The sequence below is a fragment of the Aythya marila genome (assembly GCF_965140915.1).
Source record: "Aythya marila genome assembly, chromosome: 8".
Taxonomy (NCBI): domain Eukaryota; kingdom Metazoa; phylum Chordata; class Aves; order Anseriformes; family Anatidae; genus Aythya; species Aythya marila.
Genome location: NC_139049.1, coordinates 7,317,900 through 7,337,457, shown reverse-complemented (window position 1 = coordinate 7,337,457; position 19,558 = coordinate 7,317,900).

Here is a 19,558-nt window from a genome sequence, read left to right as displayed (position 1 = left end):
GGTATTGCAGCCGTCTGGCAGCTGGGGTCTTTTCTCTGCCCCCTTCCACAGCAGTGCAGCACAGGTGGTGGAGAGGACATGGTGGCTGTGTGTACCCTGTGTTGCCTTTGCTTCCAAGCATGGAATTAGCATGGGGCGAAGCTGCACGTGCTGCTCTGTGCTCTTACTTCCCAGCAGCAGCCATATAGACCAGATATTTTGGCTCTGGAAAGCCGGAAAGTTAGAGGTACTGTGTCAGTGTGCATCTCTTGTGCACACTTAAGTCCACCATGGTGGAATTTCATGTGATTTTGATTCATTTGTGATGACAGTGTAATTCAAAAGCCTAAAACAGAAAGGAGTTGCAAGTGGTTCAGAGCTTCTACTCTTACAGAAGAGTATGTTTTAAGGGAATTTAATTTTGCAGGATTCACTGTGTGTTCTTAGAAATACTTTTTTGTTGCTGATTCTTACACAACTATTTCAGGCTACAGTTTTTCCATACAATGATCTGTCAGAAGGATTAAAAATGTTCCTGCTGTACTTTCACTGGAGAGGGGGAAACTGAATTCCAAGTCTGTTTTCTGAAGGAAAGGCCCAATACAGCTGCACTGACCTCAGCCCCCAGAAGAGGACTTGTTGCTTGCCTCCAGTCTGGCCAGGTGTGAAGGTCCACCTGTAGCTGGAAGGGGTTTCCTCCAGGGCAGATGCTCTGCCAGGGAGATACAGGACAGCTTTCTGATAACCAGCCTTAATGTTTTAAGGGGCTTTCAGGGCAGAAAATTAATTAAAGCGTTAATATTGCGGAGGGCTTTTTGAATTCTGTGCCCTGTAGGATAGGCTTTGGAAATGTGGGGGTCTCCAGCTGCAGTATGCACTGAGCACTTCAGAATTCAAAGGAAAGGCTGCTTGTCCTTTATCTGTTAGCTGGGAGATCTGTAGCATGTGTTTGGGGGCTAAAACACAGATTGACTGGAAAAAACAGCGCTCAGGTGGGAGTCTCTGTGGGTAGTTAGCACAGAATTTCCAATAATAAAAGCAGGTGGGTAATTTGAAGATCTGTGCACAGTCATCTCCTTCGTGTAATTTGGGTGTTCCACTCCAGAGCTTACGTGGTTTGGGGGTGTCCTCAACAACTCCGTCCATGTACAATAGCAGAAGTAGGATGTGGGGTGCCCTGTGTTGTTTTTGTTTTCCTGTGGTATTTTTGCTACTTTTATTTACTTTTTTTTTTTTGATTTTTTTTTTTTTTTCTTCTACAGAAGTAGAAAAATTGGAGTGAGAATATTCTTACATGTGCTTATCAGTTACTTGTTTAGCTTCACTGGAACTGTACTTACAAAACTGTGCCGTGTCCCACTCTTTAATACCGTCTGTCATTTGGGCAATGCAGAAGCTGCCCTAAATATAAATGAAAGCATAAAGGATTTTTGGAAATAAATGGTGGAGATTATTTAAAAATACCATTGACTCGCCACCCAGTGAAGAGATACTGGCTGAATTTGTTGCTTGGCTTTTTACTTCTACTTAGATCCATGTATGAATAAAATAGGAGCTTCAGTATTGGATTTTTCTGTTAAGTTTACCAAACACTTCTTGCCTTAAAATTGTAATTAAAACATATACATGGAATAATAACTCTGTACATATCTGTGTGTGTGTATATAGTAGCAAGGCTCACAAAGTACTCCCTGCTTCTTTATGGGAAGGTTTGTGAGCTGCCTGCAGTCACCCAGATGCATTTGCTGTTCCTGGCTGTTGCGTTGTGCTGTCTCCAACGTGCACTTGGTTTCACTGTTAAAAACTAAGGACTGCTCTTATGTTCGTAAAATGTAAGACACCTTTAAATTTTTTCCTTATTCTGCAAAATGAGGCAATTATTTGGTCTTTGCAGAGTGCTGCGTGCTGTGGGTGGGTATCAGTGGTGAGTGTGGCCGTTAGCGCGGCTGGCGCTGGTTCGAGCATCATTAAATAGCAGCCTGCTGACACTGGCCATTGATCCGACCGGCAGCACGGGGCCTTTGGGCCGCAATATTTCCTCCCCCATTGCTTGCTGCTCTCTGGGGATAACCAATTGGAAGAAATGACCCATTTGCCTGGAGTTTTCAGAAGCAGTGGGCAGTTTGTGTCAGCTCCTGCTAGAAGGGCAAAGGATCACGCAGCTGACCCATATCTGTCGTTGGCTTTCTGTCGCTGTAATACTTGGACATCCCTCGCAGAGCCACAAATTCTGGGCAGACCTTGTGAAACTCTACCAATGCAGTATTCAGAAAGCTGTCATCTTGTTAAAGCTGTTGCAGAAGGTTGATGATTGTTCTGAGCGAAATCCCCTGATTTTTTTTTTTTTTTATTTTGCCTTTTAAATTATGAAATGCTTACGATGTGAACCTGTCTATTTATGAAATCGTGTTTTACTTGAGAATTGCTTTCTTTTTTTCTCTGAGAGTGCACAGGTCAGTGACAGTGGTCCCAGACGCATAGGAACAGATGACACGCAGTTAACATCCACAGGATGGGACACCCTGCTTTTCACAGATGCTACATCCCTCCCCTTTATTGTTTTCAGTCTTTGCTCAAATGTTCTCTTTAGATGGCATCGATACATCTAACAACTTCCACAGGCTTTTGTAAAGGCAACTTAGGTATTCCGGTACTGTGTGCTGTCAGAACTTTGTGTGCATTTTGCAATTAATGATTTATATTTCCTTCCTGTAAGAAATTTGAATTAGAAATAAGATTTTATTATTATAGTGGTACTGAAATGCCACAATCGTGATCAGAATCGCCTTGTAAGTAAGCGGTGCACCTGTGTGAGAACATTCTCTATGTTGAGCAGTCTGCCATCTGATTAAACAAACTCGTGGTAAGCTGCCTCATGCTGAATTGGAGCACTGGCAGTGGTTTGTAGGTGTAACTTCCATATGTGTAACTTCTGCCTGCTTTATGGGGCTCTTGTTGGAATTTGGCTCTTTGTTTCCTCCTGACTTTTAATTTCAGACTTTATATGGACCATCAGATTACTGCAAAAAGAACCACAGACTGTAATTTGTTTTTATTTCACAGTACTTAAGCTTGAACTTTTGTGTAAGATATGGTCTTAAAACACATCTTTCTTTTCAACCAGAAATTCTGCAGTTCCCATCAACTTAAAATATGGTCAGCATTACAACTTTACATAACTTCATAATTTTATATAATGAAAAGCTATAAAGTATAAATTCTATTTATTTGACTGCATAAAGCACCTTGGAGTTTAAATTGAAGTGAGATCGATTGTGTTCTTCAGACCTCTCAATAATTGTCTTTATATTCATTCTTTAAGGTCCTAACTAAGTTACAATGCAATATTTCATACCTGACATTTAATCCATGAAAATGTCCTTGGAGATGCATTATTCCCTTAAAATCCTGCATGTATACCCTACAATGACCATACATTGCTGGAGTAGCATCAAAATCACTTTTGGTCTGCTACAGATGTACATAGGAAACACGCATGCCTCATTTGAAGCTGTTTAATTGCCATATGACAAACGTGTCGTAGTCTTGGGGCTGTTTTCTGTTGAAATATTTGTAAGAAAAAACAGCAAACCCCAGCAAGGAATCAAGCTCCAGCACGAGGGCTGTTTCTGAGCTCCGTCTGTCCGGCTGCTCTCTGCTCACAGGGCACCCAACCATGCTCCTACCTGGTGGCAGACCGCAGAGAGCAAAGCAGCTTCTACATGGTGAAGTGAGGCTGACGTGCACTGTGCTAGCTTTTATTACTGAAATCTGGGGATGGGGCCTGCTTTGTTACACTCAGCATTCCTAAACTCAAAGACTTAAAGATGTGTGGTGTAGGAATATCTATTCTGTTGGACGCTCTGGATGCCCACGTTTAGACACAATAAAGGAACCTGATCGTTCACATGTACTCAGCATTTACTGTGTGGATGTGGGAATCGCAGATGCTCTTAAACTGGAGATCTGCAAACATCATTGGAGTGCTTTTGGAAAGCCTGATCCTGCTGCTCAGTGTGGACAAACGTGGCTGCTCTCTACCTTAACAGCCCTCGTTGTACAGGTTGGCTGTAATTACACCTGTTTCCATATTATTTCTCCATGTAACTTCCATGATACGGGTTTCCATCATGTACCAGGCAGATGTTCCCAGGCATGATGCTTCACAGCAAATTGTGTAAGTGAGCAGGAGTTGCAGAGGAGTCCGACAACTTCGGAGCAGCATGCAAACCCTACAGCTTTTGCCCTTCTTGTATATTCCTAGCTCTGTTTTCTGCTGTTTCTGGAGCGTAGCCAGTTCCTACAGTGCTTCTGGCTTTTTTTTTTTAGCATTCCCAGTTTCTGTGGGATTCTACATTTCACACCATGCTTAGCTTTGAGTTCTGCCTTTTGCCTTTTAGCTCTGCCCCATCCTGTGATTTTTTTTTATTTATTTTTTATTTTTTTTTTGTGCTTTGACAATCTTTCCTTTCAATGTTATGCCATTTTCACAGCATCTGGCTTGGTATCCTTGTACTTATTCTCCCAGTAGTTTTGTGCCTTCTTTCTCATGTGTTTGTTTCTGCTGCGTTTTGCTTTAGTGATTTCTTTCTCCACCTCCTAGTGGGACATCACCATCCCTTTCCATTCAGAGGATCTGGCAACACGGAGAACTACTTCCCTGTAACTGGGACTGCAGCTAAGTTGGACTAGGAGCCTCCAGTCCAAGCAGGTTTTGTGTTACTGATGTGGATCAAAAGGATGCGTTACAAAACATAATTTGCACATGAAAGCTATCAAGAAAATTGAGAGCCACAGTATGCGGGACTTGGAGTGGAAAAATTTGTCTGGGTGGAGATCTCAAGTAGGCTCTGCATAGTGTGAGATTAGATCTTAAGCAAACACTCCTATGAAGAGTACTTGTACAGCATTACAAGTAACAAAGCCACTACCCAGAGAATAGCACCTTTTGCAGTGATTGCTGTAATTTGGCTAGTACTGGTAAACTTGCTGTTTTCTTTGTATTTTGGCCATTAATATTCACTGCAGACCAAAGCAAATAGTGTTATTTCTTTCTTTTTTTCCTTTTTTTTTTTTTTTTTTTTCCTCCTGAAAGACAGTTTTGTTGATAGATGTGGACTGTAGGGGAAAAAAAATGATATTTTTTTAGTTGTGTAACATATATATGTCTTTGATTCAGCACTAAAGTGGAGGATCCAGGCAATGATTATTTATTTATTTTCCCTTGGAACTTCTTTTCATTGTTGCCAACAAAGATAACTGCATGTTTGGTTATGCATCCATAATGTTTTTTATTAAAAATTCCTTTTTTTTTTTTTTTTTTTGTCACAACACGATGTCATAAAAGAAGGAGCAGTGCTTTGCAGAATCCTATTTGTTCTGAGATGGATGTCATCTTCCACATAGATACCAACATACTAGTCCTGAAATGCCTTTAAATTCCCTGCCCGTGGCAGGGGGGCTGGAATTAGATGATCTCAGAGGTCCCCTCCATCCCAAGCCATTCTGTGGCTCTTGAATCTGCCTGTGAGACTGATACTTAAATTGCTTATGCTCACCTACTTTTGTAGATCAATATTTCTTGTTCTGTTTACTAATACAAAATTACCGTTTCTATTTTTGGCTAAAACTTTTTTTCTTTTCTTTCCAGTTTCTAGCAAATTGCTTCTTTTGATTTCTCAGGCTTGATGGGCCACTGGCATTGGCAGGTGGTGGAATGACACAATGCAAGATGATATGCCAAAGTAGTTGGGCATCACTTGTCATCTTGCAGACAAGTGAGGCAGAGGAAATAAGAGAATACATGAGTCTCTCAAATACGCAGGCGACAAAATGACATTTTCCATAGGATAAAAATCTCTTCCTGTAACTGCCTCCTTCCATCTTGTCCTCGGAGCTGTTGAGTTTCCTGTGCTATTTTATCCATGCCGTGTTGGAAGTACTGTGAGTACTGTCCTTGAAACATTTTACCTGTAACAAATAGCTTGTAGCTCCGTGTCTTACTCACTCAAGATTGATTGCATTTTGTAATGCAAATAAGAAGCCATTAACTGCAGTGCAGATACAAATGATGGTTAGTATTATGGCCTACATTAAATGAAAAGCATATAAGCATATGTCTTTGTATAAAGAACTGCTCAGCTCACCATGTTTTCATAGAGATTGCCTGTGTTTGAAACTAAGCACAGGAATAATCTGTGCTGTGTGGTCAAAAAACAAGCAAACTCAGTAATTCATCAAGTTGTTCAAAAGCACAAATGCTCACACATGGATTTAATTTTTTAATTTTTGTCTGAGTGTGACAAGGGTTGTTCCAGAGTGTTACTTTGATGAACAACTCTTTGTCTCCTGACCACCTCGCTTCTGCATTAAGCAGGCAAAGTTTGGTGACTGAGGTTGAGCAGGATCAATGTCTTCCAGATCACCCCTTCCTTGCTACAACTGCAGTTTGTTCCTTTAATGTGGAATTTGCCTCTATGTAAAGGCTTAATATTTTTTCAGATCTGTCTGCTGGTGTGTCTATTTCTGTAGTTAACTTATACCGAAGACATTTTTGAACAAACTTAAGTTGGCAGGAAAAAAAAACAGTGCTCTCCATTGGTTTTCCTATACTGTGTTGTCTTCTGTTTGACAATAGTGGGAAAACAAACAAACAAACAATCAACTATTTATGTTGGATAAATGAATCTTGCAGTTCCTTCTGTTTTTCTCCAATCTAGACAGTTATTAAATCTGTAGTATCTGCAAGTATTTCACCCCACTTTTATCACAGGAGTAGGTGCACAAAAAAAAAGTTCATTGCAGGTCTGTTGTTTATGACATGTTATCTCATCATTGACTGAGGCAAGAATCTTGCATTTTGGGTCACTACAGGTTTCCTCAATGTTTCCTTACAATCATGTTACTTTGTAATGCCCTGTAATGATGCTGATTTAGAGAGGGAATGGCACAAGTACTGTAGCAGCACACATGCAGGGCTGGCAGTGGCTGAGTTAGGCAGCTCGCTTCACCTCATCACAAATCTTACTTCTAAAAAAATAATCCATTGCAGAAGGAGCAGATGTTAATTCCACGTGTTGTGGACAGCCATCTTGCAGCAATGTATGTAAGTATAAAAGAAACAAACACTTTAAATGGGTATTTTTCATGCATGTTTTAAAGCGGAGCTCAGTTGCAGAGTGTCTACAACCCACGCGATCGGTGTGTTGGGTCTTTGTGGCCAAGTGGCTCAGGCTGCTCGTGTACTGCCAATGCTGGGCATTAAGCTTGCTTAGTATCAAACCATAAATCTTTGCTGCTTTCATTTAAGACGTAGTTTCCAATGTAGCTTTAGCAGTATTGTCAGGGAAGGAGGGGTGACACACTATGGTCTCTGGCTGTGTTTCTGTGGCTCTGCTCAGAGGGGAGCCGAGCATCCCATGGCACCGGCTGCAGCCTCCCTCCTGTGGCTGCAGGCGAGTGCTGTGTCCCCTTCGAGGGGCTGGGAGGCTGCTCCTTCCCCTCTGCACGCCCTCAGCACTCCCAGTTGGGACCTTAAAGGTGGCATCCCTAGCTCTAGCAAACGTCGGGTCTTCCTCTGCAGAGATACCACTTCTAGATGTGTTTTGGTAGCAGGCTTGTGCATGCCACAGGGAAGTTGCCTCTGGTTCCCACGCGGGCCTCATTAGGCAGCCAAGGAGAAAATCTTTCATCTGTATCAAGCTAACAACTGGCCAAATGTATCCCTTAATCATGAGGATACGTAAGATACAGCCTTTCTATATATGCATACTAAGCCTGCTGAAAATTGATGCTAAAAATATTCCCCAAAGTATTAAAAGCAAATGGAGAACTTCTAAGGTATTCTTGAAGTAAACTACGAGTTAAGAATTAGAAAACCCTACGGCCCAGTGAGGAATGGATTTTGTGGTCTCTTTGTACTGTTAAAATTTCTTTTGGAAATGAACTCCCACTGTCTAAAATACCATAACATTTTACAAGTTTGCAAAAGATGAAAATGTTACCAGATGTGAAGTTCAAGGAGCAAGTTAACTGCTGTTGTCAGATGGAAGTGCTCTTGCTGCTTGGGAACTTCTCCTTCCTTCTCTCCTTCTGTTCCCCAAGCCCCTAGTTTTACGTAACTGCCCCGGCTACCAAACTGCTCATCTCTTCTGCAAATAAACCAATATTTCACTCAGACAGGAGGAGGGAGAAGTCTGTGTATTGCACGGGGCAGATAATTAAGTTAGTGGGTGGTTGGCGGGCCAAATTCTTATCAAAATGGATGATCAAACTAGCTCCTGTAGTTAAATATAGTTTACTATTAAATACACATACAAAAAGCAGAAGAGAAGTTGCTAATAACTGACTCTAACATACTGAAAATCTATTGAGGGTATATGAAAAAGATTGCTAATATCAGCCAGTCTCACCTTAGTGCTGCCGCAATGCTGCTATTTTTGCTGTAATACTTTTTTTTTTTTTTTTTTTTCGTAATATGATTCAACTGTATAAAAGGTTTATGGATTTGAAGCACATCAGAGGTCATTTCCTCCTGTGACTCGCTAATCAGCGCTGTTACTTTCATATATATACAGCAGGAACTTTCAGACAAAGGCAAGATTAGTAGCTAAGCAGACAAAGAGAAAATGGAGGAAAATAATAGTAGTGGTGAGTACATGCATCAAGTAAGTGTGGCCCAATATTTTTATGGCCTTTTTGATAGATTGCTTTGGATGCTTCTGGGCAACATTGAATGCAGCATTTTTTATCTCTATCCCAGAAGGATTATTCCAATGGTTCACCTTAGATTCTGCACAGAATATTACTTTGATACTGTAATAGCTTTGGAAAAGCTCTCCTTTGATGTCAAGAGCTGTATGGAACTGTTCTTTTGATTAAGAAACACTTACACACTTGAAAAACCTAATAATAGATTTAAAAAAAAAAAAAAAAAAAAGGAAAAGAAAAAAAAGATCATCAATTGTGCTTTATTAAATTAGATCTATAGGAGAGATGCAGAATGTGTGTGCATCTGTATCCCCTGTCTTGTTCTGTTATCTTTCTGTTGGAAACCCTCACAGTAGGTCTGTCTCTGTCTTGAATATCCCTGGAGCCTGTTTCTTTTTTCCCTTCCCTGTTTTAGGACTCTCCCCTTTCTTCTGCCGTTGAATGCTTGCAGACTGAACAACCTGGCTGGCAGGCAGATTGTTATATTCCCCTTCCTCCGTCCTACATTGACTGTGAAGGATTTATTCCATACAATAGCAATTTAAAACCCAGCCTGGTCCATACTGGGAAATTCTCTTTTTGCTAGCAGTGGGCATCATCGAAGTAGTGGCAAACAATGTAACTGCACCCCCTGTTTGCAGTCAGTGCCGGTTCATGGGGAACAAAACAGGTACCGAGTGGTGTGGAGGTGCTGAGCTGGGGCTGGCTGTGCCTGCAGACCGAGCTCAGGCTAGGTCTGAGCTGTCTGATGCAGCCCTGGGCCTGCGGGAGAAGCCCCCTGCGCTGCTGCCGTGCCTCCGGAGGACGTCCTGTAGTAGAGCAGCTCCTTTTAGCTCCAAGTCCTGCTATGCCAGAGTGTTGAGGAGCTACTAAATCAATTTGCCAGTTGAGTGGGTGTTGAGATTTGCTCTGAAAACAGATTGAAGTTCTTTATTCTTAATATATGTAAAGGCATTTTTGTAGCACTTTTTTTCCCCCCCAGGTTTTCTCAGGGAATGCACTGCTCTGTTTATGCAAGTTAATGTTTTAATTATGTCAGGATAAACTTTTAAGAAAACTTACTGATACTGCCTTGGTGGGAGAGGAGGGAGATGGCTCCATTTTAAGCAAGGAAATTGCTGTTTTTATTCTGTGCTCTGAAGTAGGCTTTTGGGGGTGCCAGTGGGCTTGGGTTGCATTGAATCCAGAGGTGCTGCCTGAAAAAGGTTGTCAAATACTGGGCTAACATTTCAATTTTAGGTGCAGGACCACACAGTACATCGAAGGTGGCAACTTCTATACTTTTAACTAAGGAAAACAAAAGAACTTTATGGAAATAACTATGCTTGGGCAGAGCAAGTGTTTGTCAGCAAAGGAAAATTAGGATGGCGAAAGTCTCAGCGCACAGAGTTGTAAGAACAGTTGTAAAGACGAGAGAAATGATTTTTGTATTTATTTTGTTCTGTTTCCAACTTTATGTGCCAATTGGAGGAGTTTTAGCTCTCCAGTGCTCAAGGTTTCTTAGGCTGTTAGACCCCTGCTGCTGCACGTGCAAGGCTGGGGGTGGGCGTGGGGAGGCAGCTCACGCATTCACTGCAGAAGATGTGTTCATCCGGCTGCCTCGTCATCCTCTTTCACAGGGAAAACCTCTTGGAGAGCCTTCACCACTCCCTTCAAGTCCTTTTACCATGTTTCTCTCTCTAGCAAGGTACCTTTCCGGGCGTTTGAGGTGGGTGGGCATCGCTGACCCCAGCTTGGCTGCTGCAGAGCAGATTGAATTCAGGTGCTCCAAGGTGGATAAGCACTGGGGATAAGCAGAGGGCTAATTGAGGATGCTAGCCTCTCAAACACCAAAACTTGCCCTAAGCAGTGTCTGGGGCTTTGCTGAATGCCAGACAGCAAAGCAGACTTACATATGTCTGGAATCTGGTTTCAGGAAGCATATTTTGCAATGTTTTCTTTGCGGTGCTTTGAGCTGGTTTCGCTGGTGCGTAGCTTGATTATAACTTTTGCAAAGACCTTCCTTCTCTGGAGAGAATAACTTCGGATTGGAAACTGTGTAGTTTTCTTCATTGTATATTGTGAATGCAAGTGATCTTTCAACTGGGTTTTAATTTAATGAGGGATATTTTTGAGAACACTATAATACAACATAGCAGATTATTTGAAGGGGCTTTGTTAATATTTTACTTTTGAAAGCATTGATAAATGTTTACATAGCTAAAAGAGCATCCTTTAAATCTACTATTGGAAATTGCTTTTGTTCACAGTTGAGAAGAGGAAGCAAAGCAAGAATGGAAAAGCTAATAGGAAGTAAATATTGAGAAGCTTTAGATATTACTCCTGGCCTAAAAGAGGTATAATGTTAAGTGGAAGAAGAATGAAGTGAATGAGACCAGGAAAGGTACAATGCTTAGAAAGACCTAATTAGTCTGAGAACAATCTCAAGCCACAAACAATATTCTTTGCAGCCATGTGTTGACATATGACAGATGATCCCAAAACACTCACCAAGAAAAGAACCAGGCATGAGCCTACATGATGAAGTGAGAATATGTATTTGCTTAGGAGACATTTAGCCAATAGCTCAAAGACTATGAAGAAATCAGAAGTAATAACTGCCTGGGTACTTTATCGCTGAGGATTTTATCCATACAAAACCACAGGGACTTAAGATTTGTAGGTCTAAGAGATGACCTGTAGCCTTGCAGTACTGGCGTGTTTAGCAGTAAATAGAGATATAACTTTGCAGGAGTCGTCATCCTGCAAAGGGCAGAGGCATAGCATGTCTCTCTAGTTATACGTGCTGTCAGGTGGGGATGGAAGTAAGTTGAACCGAGTTGGTTGTGTGCTGGCTGCTCAGACGAGGAGAAGCATTGCTGTGAAATGTTGCTCTCTCCAGGCTTATTGCAGTTTGATGTGCAATACCGCACGTGACATTTTGCTGTTTGTGATGTGTCTCCCTGCTGCCCCTGCTCCTAAACCTGGACATGAACTCCCAGCATTTAAGAAATGCCTGGTATTAAAAATGTGATGGAAGGGTTGTCAGCAGCTTTTATTTCAGATATAAGCGTGTTCCTCATCTCTCCTTCTTTGGCTAGTCCTGAGGCTTGTCTGTCAAAACCTACTGTCACATCAATGTTAATTAATGTGCCAGTTTGGAGGTATGTGTTTAAATGGTATTTTTAATTGCTAAGTGTTTTCTTCCTACCTAAAGTGCACATATTGACAAGCACCAGCCATAAGCTTCCAGCAAGCCAGAGATGAGCAAAGCTGAGCTAGAGCTGTGTCTGCTGGGATGAGAGTTAACACGGACAAGAACCCCGCCAGGAACTTGCTGTTTTGGGAGGAACAAAGGAATTACCCCAATTCACATGCTAAAATTAGCAAATAGAGTTGGATATTTTATGATGTCCTGGCTGTGTAGCTTTCCTGAAGATAAATCTACGATGCCCCCTCAAAAGCATCATTAGTGAGTAACACTGCCACCCTTACTCCAAAGCTCTAGCTGGGTGTCCTGTCTAACTTTATTTTCTATTTTCTCTGGGCATTCAGGATACCTCTTTTGTTCCATTTTCAGCCCACACGCTGACACAGCTCTCTCCCTCTCTCTCTCTCTTTCCCCTTACACTGTTGTTTAAGCATGCTGTAAACTTATTCATTCCCTAAAGGCAACAGCAGCTATCTGAGCAACACTTTGTCAGCATAATACATTTACAGAATGCATATTTATGAACCTTTGAGCCTTTATTGTTCCAGAGGGCAAATAAAAAACATGAAAAGTAGCAATATAGTGTTTCAAAGGTCCCTCAAGGAAAACAAAAGTAGTTGGAAATAAATTTAGAAAAAAAAAAAAAGTTCTTCTCCAGAACAGAACCCCGAATTAGCACATACAAAATATGGGCTGGTTAAGACTATTCTTTTCTTCCATCTATCCCAGACTCTCCTAATCCAAGTTTAAGAAATTGTAAAGCTTAAAAACATTTTTCAAGCTTACAAAATAGCATAAATGAAGTAGATTAGACATATATAATAGCAAACCAGAGATTGTTAAAGCACCTTGTTTTGCTCAATTGTAGTAAAGTAAATACAGCTTTTAAATGGAAATGATTGTTTTCCTTAGAAGCTACAAGATCAGTGTGCTATGTGCCACAAAATTACTACAGATAAAAGGTAGCTGGAGGAAGCTGGAAATCAATAAAATGCCCTAATTGTTATTTTAATTGACTCTAGGTTCTTATTAACTTTACTATGTATACATCAAGTTTTAAAATGAATGGGTACCTACTCATTATTGCTTATAATAAAATAAAGCTGGGTAGCCAGTGTTTGTATTCTTAGATGTGTCCATTAGCTCAATTACAATTAAAAGATTATTATACCGATGCTCCTAGGTTATGCTGCCTAAAAATTAAAAAAAAAATAAAAAAAAATAGTGCTGTCTCCCTGCAGGAAGAGTCTCGTGTTTTAAAAGCAGATATGTGAGCGTGGCTGCCTGCAGCCTTCATCCAAAGCACAAAGTGAAGGGTGCCCACCAACAGAACGCACAGAAATGTGACTTAACCCAAATCTGAAGTACTAAAATGAAGGAAATAGCTTCAGCAAGCAGAAGAAAACAGAGTGAAAATCCCAAATGGTCAGAAAAGGTAACAAGTGTAGACTTTTAGTTGTTCTACAGTAGCGAAGCTGTAGGAATTTGTGTGTTTTCCTTCTGGGAAGAGTGTCTAATTGTCCTTTCTGCTGTAAAGACTTCACAGCAGTATGGCCGATGGAAAACACAACTGGATTTGATCTCTGTTACTTCTTTTGGTCCAAGAAGATCCATATTGCTTCTGCATGGAACAATGCTGAGTCCTCTTGATGGGAGAAGCTGTGGAGCTCTGCCAGAAGGTACTGGATCATCTGAGTGCAGGGGTGGGGCGGGAGCAGGAAGGTTTGTCTCCTGAATCTGCTGCAGTTTCACTGGGGGAAATGCTTTCCCAAAGGGATGGCGGGTGCATGGTTTATCAGTTGTCCCCAACACCCAAAGGCATGCTCTAAAAGCATGGGTGCCTCAAAGGAGACATGTCCCACTGTGCTTGTATGGCTTGCTTTGCTGCAAGCGTGAGCTCTGATGTAGGGGCTTTCCATGCAGAGTGTTTTCTCAAAGGCATTGGCTCCGCTGTAATGGCACACCACAAAAAGGTGAGATGGTTCCCATGGGAAAACTCAGCACTGCGCAGTGACCAAGCAGGCAGGGAACACCTCAACACTTGGAGCAGTTTAACTTCCATGCGTTTGGTTATTTTCAGTAGTCAAAATGCAACTGAATTTGCACATCATTCCAGTGCACATACTTTTACCTGTTATTTACAAATTACCACTTCTCTTTCTGTCTTTCCTCAAGAACCTTATTGTTCTGTTTTCTGTAGTTCTGGACTTTGAAAGCCTGGAGTGAGTTTGCCTCTGTAAGATGAGATGCAGTGAATTGTGGTAATGCTTTGTGAAACACGAGAACATTTTGAGATGTCATGATCACTCAGGAGTAACCGCATGGGCAAACCCTCCCCTACCATGGAGCAGTGACATATGTATCACATTTTAAGTGTCACTGACAATGGTGTTTTGCAGCAAGACATCTGAATTAGCAAATATTATGTAAGAAATAGAGAACAAACAAAACCAAACCTCTTGCCAGTTATAAAAACAACTTGGGCTGTGGTGTGTTGCTTAATTACATTGTGAGGATTCCCTTGGCTGGGGGTAGGCAGGTTTCTCTTAATCTTGTGCTGCAATTTAAAACAAGTTTAATTTAAAATACGGTCTCTTTTAGGATATGCAACCTCCTTTATAAATGCACTCTAAGCAAACACTTCATATCCAAAGTACCCTTTCTCTTTTGCTTTCCTCAGCCAGAGAAGGCAGGATTGGGGAACGGGGGGAAATCCTTGGCAGACACCTGCCAAGACATGATGTTATCAACCATCACTGCTAGAAATGCAGCCCAGCCTCAGCAGGGCAATGTGACACAGGAAACTGAAGCAAGGTGAATGCCTGGTTCCTCTTGTCCAGATTCCTGTAGGCCCCCTAAAAAATAAGAAACAAACAAAAAGCCCAAACCCTAGCTGTCATTTAATTAGCGAAGGGGCCGGTAGCTCTGCTTTTTACTCCCACTCTTGCTGCTGCTCATCCAACCTAGGGCTGCGCGTGTTCTTAGCAAAAGAGGAGGCTCTTGGAGAAAAAAGTGCTGTGAACTTTCAAATTTTCCTGCAACCATGAAACCACCTGAAGTCATAATTTAATATAATAATAAAATTAAATTAATTTAAAAAAAAAGGGGGGGAGGGGGGGAGGGGAGAGACAGAAATCTCAACTTTTCTATTTCCTAGCTTTCTAAAAAGCTTTTCAAAGCTGGTTTCACCAATGTGAACTCAAGCATAGATTATTCATCTTCCTGACCCATTGCAAGAAAGACTGATAGAAGAAGAGACCCTTGACTTAGAAAACCATACGACTGTGCTGCCATCTGTAAATTCCCTGCATGTAACAAAAGTGTCAGGATGCAAATACGAGCCATTCTAGATCAAAGCAGGAAAAATATAAACATATTATCCACAAAATATCAAGTGAGTGATGTTCATGATAAATATTTTAAATCCAGTGAAAGGAAAAGTTGATAGGAATCTTTCTGTTTCAGTAGTTGTTGTACATGGTGGTTTCAGAGTTCCAGTGTACGTGAACTTTTGTTATAATTAGAAGTCTCTAACACATACAAAAAAGAAAATGAAACATTTAACGTTATTTCTAGGTTCTAAAGAAATTAAGGAATGGTCATCGTATTTGTAATTTCCTTTTTGCAAAGAAATAGCAGAAGTATGGAAAAAAGGCTATGTTATCACAGCAAATTGGAGACTACTGGCTTCCTTTATTACAATGAAATTTGCTCTTCTAGGAACTTCTCGTGTGTACTGTTTGAAAAAGTTTAACTTCGGGAGGTGTTTATTTCTTTATCTTCTTTAAGTAAAATCTGACTAAGGATTTAAGATCTTGAACATTTGCAACAGAAAATGAGTTCTCTCTGAGGGTTGGATCCAAAAAACTATGGCTAAAAAGCAGAAACAGCAACATTTGTGAAAGGACAAACCAAAGCCTGTTAATTTACCAACTATATGTTTTGAGTGCTGCTATACTGTGACCATGTTTAAAAGCATGTAACATGAATAGTATCCGGGATAATAATGTTGATAAATACTTTGGGACAGAAGCTTCCTAAACCTCTCTAACGTAATTGCACGTCAGATTCAGGTGCCACAGTGAACAACTGCCCAGTTTGCTGTTGGTTGCCCAGGCTACCCACCAGATCAGTTCTTTGCTTCAAGTCTGCCACGAGCCCTGGTCCCTGTCACCCTTCTGTTCTCCATTTCTTGCTATATGACAGAGATGAAAACAGAACCTTTTTTACCTGAGTGCTTCCTATATGCAGCCCCTGACAGAAGTTATGTAGTCATGCTCCTTTAAAAAGAGCAAGTTTCTCTGTGCTCATAATTTGGCTGTGCATTGGTGGCTCTTTGCTTTGTTTAAAATGAAAGAAAAGGTAGTTGAGAGGTTGGTGTTGGAGTTAGTCCAAGTCCTAGAGCTGCCTGCCATGATCAGTAATTAGCAGAAGCACCCTTCATGTGTGCTATGCTCCTAGCTGAGAGGTGCTGCCTGCACTCACTGCTGCTCCGGCTGGGTCCTGCTTCCCTGCCTCCTCTTCTCAGGCTGTTTGAAAGAAGTGGGATCTGGCGTAGCATTAGCAAGGATTGGCTGGAGGCTGCGTGCCAGATTAAAAGGGGAAAGAAAAAAAAAAGTTACTCAAGAGATGACATCTTAATTTGAAAGATACCATGCTGGCTTTGCTGAGGACACAGCAGTACAAGACAGTAAGAGCCTAAGGTTTTAATGATATTATGCACCTAAGATATTACATAGTCTGCAAAAGTGAATTTCACCCTATAAAATCATTTTCCTGGCGATGCTGGTACCAAGATAAACGACAGCCTCCAGTGCTTGTCAGCTCTGTGGGCTTGGTCCTCTGGAGTGCAGCTGGAACTGCCGCACCAGGAGGTTGATTATTGCCAATAGTCTCTGCTGTGCATCTGCCTTTTTTTGCTTTTTTTCTTATTTTTTTCTTCTTATTTTTTCTTTTTTCCTGGTTAGGTCAGTGGCTGCCTTTTTGTCTCCTTCTTTCTCTGTTTCTCATTTATGTGCCGTAGGGATATGGTGTATGTTGTGAATGAACTGAGGAAAAATAAGGAAGAAAATCAGTAATCCTGACTAACGTCCCCAGAGTACCACCAACAGGTTAGACTACTTCTGTGCGAGGAGATTTTAGAGAATTACTGCTATATCGTTGATCTTGCATCTTTTTAATTTGGGTTAAAAATAATTATGAAGATTAGCATTTGTGTTCAGGGGGGTGTCACTAATTCTGCTTCTTAAGAGCAGAATTAGTTTGGTTAGAGGGTAGAAAGCCTTTTGTTGAAAGCTCTCCACGAGTGGGTCAGTAATACCACCCATAGGCTACACCAGAAGCATCGCGCTGCTTGCTTAATAATTAAATGAGCTCCTCATTTCAGTCGCAGTATCTAACATAAGCTAAATCCAGTGAGCCCACCAGCTGTGTACTTGCTCGCAGAAAGTTACCGCTATGATGTTGTACTGAATTTCTCCCAGTCATCCCAGTCTTATTAATGCCTCAGTGTGGCATAAAGCTTCATTCATTATTCATAATAATCCAGTCAGAGGGCACTCTGAGACCTGATAAATTCTCACCTAAATGACAACAGCTGACAGGGCCTAGGGTTTTATAGCCCTTCTCTTGCCATAGCAAGGTGCTGTGGGCAAAGGTCCAGAATGATCCTCTACTAATGACCAGTGTGATATATGAGCAGCTGCTGATTTTCTGACATGAAGTCTACTCTGCTGAGCATCCAACCCACCAGCCGCGAGGAGTGGATGAATATCTGACAGGCGATATACTTCAAGAACCGGTCACAAAAAAAAAAGATCTGTCTCAGGTGGGAGGGGATAAAAGGGTTAATCCTGTGCTGGAGCACTGCAACATCAACAACAACAAAAAATATCCGGGGGGCAAAAAAAAAAAATAAAAATCAGGAGTCTGTAAATTCTGGCCGTGCTGATGTGGAAATGAGCATGCAGTCCTTACCTCTGAAAACTCTTCCTTTCTGGCACCCAGAGGGTTGAATAATCATGACTTTAGAAGCCTGTAAATTGCTTTATAAAAATCAATAATCATCTGCTGAAGGATATTAATTGCACTTTTCCACAAAGGGAAAAAGCTTCATAATATTTTATTGGTTTTTAATGGGCTCTTTGATACCACAGGATGTAAGTGAAAAGCCTCTTTCTTTTGTTCAGTCACAGACCTAGCCTTTCAAAGGAGCGTATATACCTGTTTGAGTCTTAACTTCTCCCTTGTGGTGTGGGTTCAAATTAAAAGCAGGTGGAGGCCTTTTATTTTGCCGTTCTGTTTTGCTTTCAACAGTGATTGATTCTCTATTATATCATCTTACCTTTCTTAAGTAACATTGATGAATGTGTGTGTTTCTGTGTGTTTCATTGCCATGCAAATTTAGGGGTTAATTCTGGAAGTTTGACTGACTTGGAGATATATCAGGAAAATGAAGACCCAAGTACTTGTAAAAAATTCAGGACTGGCAATGCAAAGTTTGTATATTTTGCTTGTTAAAATAAGTATAATGAGTGCTTATTTTTCAGCGTGCCTCATCCTTCCCTTGGAAGAAGAGCTTTTAATGCTCTTTAAGGGTGGTATTTTTGCATTTCCCACAGCCATGGCATGTTGGGTCTCTAGGCCAGGAGGATGATGAGTTATTCGGCACGTGGGCTTTGCTCAGTATGGATTTCTGTCCACTCCATGTAGCACCTCTCAAGTAACAACAGCAGGCTGCTCTGGCTTGAAATCATGGAGAGCTGGAGGTGAAAAGGTGACACTTGCATGACTTAAGTTGAAGGCCAGAAATTATATTTGTTTGATGGTGTGTGTTGACCCTAATCTTCCATGTGTTGTGCCACAGAAATGGAGAGAGTCACAAGGTCAGTGAGAGCCTCTTCCCTCCCACCGGTGCCATCTTGTTGATTAATGGTGATACAGACTCTGCCTGGTTCCCAGACTGAATCAGCAGATAGGATAACACCAGGCAAAAGTCAGGTTAGTGGAGATGGGTCAATTCCTGCTCGCCTTAGTACAATACTATGGGGCTGTCAGAGTACCTCAGGGCTCACCAGTGACTGGAGGAAAGCAGCGTACTGCAGATAAAGCAGGGAGAAGAAAAAAATAGACTGCTTAGGTCCTTAATGCTAAAATCTTCTGCTTTCAGTGAATCTTACCAACTCCAGAGATAAAATTCAGTACTTGTTTTGCTTAGGGGCTGTTTCAAGATGCGTTAGCTCACTCCATGAGTTGTGTGGAAACCTCGACAGAATGGAAACAGAGTCGTTCAAAATGACCACCAAGAATCTCTTGAGGCACTTACAGTCTCGGAGGGGCCTAGACCCCTTTCACAGCTACTTCCATCATTCTGGGGCTGCAACACTGCGACTTGCTTTTTGGGACTGGACTTTGAGGGTCAAAGGCTGCAGAAATTCGCAATCTCCTGGAATTATTTTCTCATCTGAAGTCATGCTAACTGCCTTATTCGGACTTGTTTTGAGAACAAGTATTTCTATTAAAAGTGACACGGCCTATTTACAAATGAGGTGTGCCTGAACTATATGAAACCTAAACATACTCCAGACAAGTTTAGGCTTTGTTGTGTGGAAGAGCTGTGGGTGAAGGCATTCCTGGAATCTCCCATGGTTGCCAGAGCGACCTGCGACTGTAACCAAAACA